This window comes from Littorina saxatilis, linkage group LG2, assembly GCF_037325665.1.
Source record: "Littorina saxatilis isolate snail1 linkage group LG2, US_GU_Lsax_2.0, whole genome shotgun sequence".
Taxonomy (NCBI): domain Eukaryota; kingdom Metazoa; phylum Mollusca; class Gastropoda; order Littorinimorpha; family Littorinidae; genus Littorina; species Littorina saxatilis.
Genome location: NC_090246.1, coordinates 85,119,197 through 85,120,023, shown reverse-complemented (window position 1 = coordinate 85,120,023; position 827 = coordinate 85,119,197).

The following is an 827-nucleotide window of genomic DNA, read 5'->3' as shown; positions in this document are numbered from 1 at the left end:
ACACGGGGACACGCGGGGACGGTTTTACAGCACGCGGGGACACGCCAGGAACGGTTTAAAAGTGCGCTGGGACGTTACATTATAATATTCTGGCGATCCTTTATGTCGTAAATCCATTTCTGGCTGCTAGAGATCGTCCCCGCTTGTCCACGCGTGTCCCCGCGTGTCCCCGCGTGTCCCTACAAAAAAAAGAGCAAATGGAAACAACAACAATATTGAGTCAAAAACGAGTAATCGTAATAAAAATGTGTAAAAACAATAAAAATAGTAATATCGTCGCTGGGTGGGCTCGAACCGGGAACCTTTCGGTTAACAGCCGAACGCGCTAACCAGTTGCGCCACAGAGACAGATGAGCGCAGGACATTGTACACAGAATTTGTGGACAGTTCGTTAAATGGTTTTAACTGAAAAATTCACGAATTACTTTAAATTGTTGCAATTGGGCGTTTTCCCTGAAAGATGTTTCCCTCAAAGTCGTGCATTTTGAGTATTTCAATTTTACGAATATCATTTTAACTTTCTTATCCATCCAGTAAATAAAAGCGACATGACCTTTAAAAACAAGTCGCGTAAGGCGAAATTACTACATTTAGTCAAGCTGTGGAACTCACAGAATGAAACTGAACGTAGTCCGCCGCTAGTGCAAAAGGCAGTGAAAGTGACGAGCCTGTTTGGCGCGGCAGCGGTTGCGCTGTGCTTCATAGCACGCTTTACTGTACCTCTCTTCGTTTTAACTTTATGAGCGTGTTTTTAATCCAAACATATCATATCTATATGTTTTTGGAATCAGGAACCGACAAGGAATAAGATAAAATAGTTTTTAAAT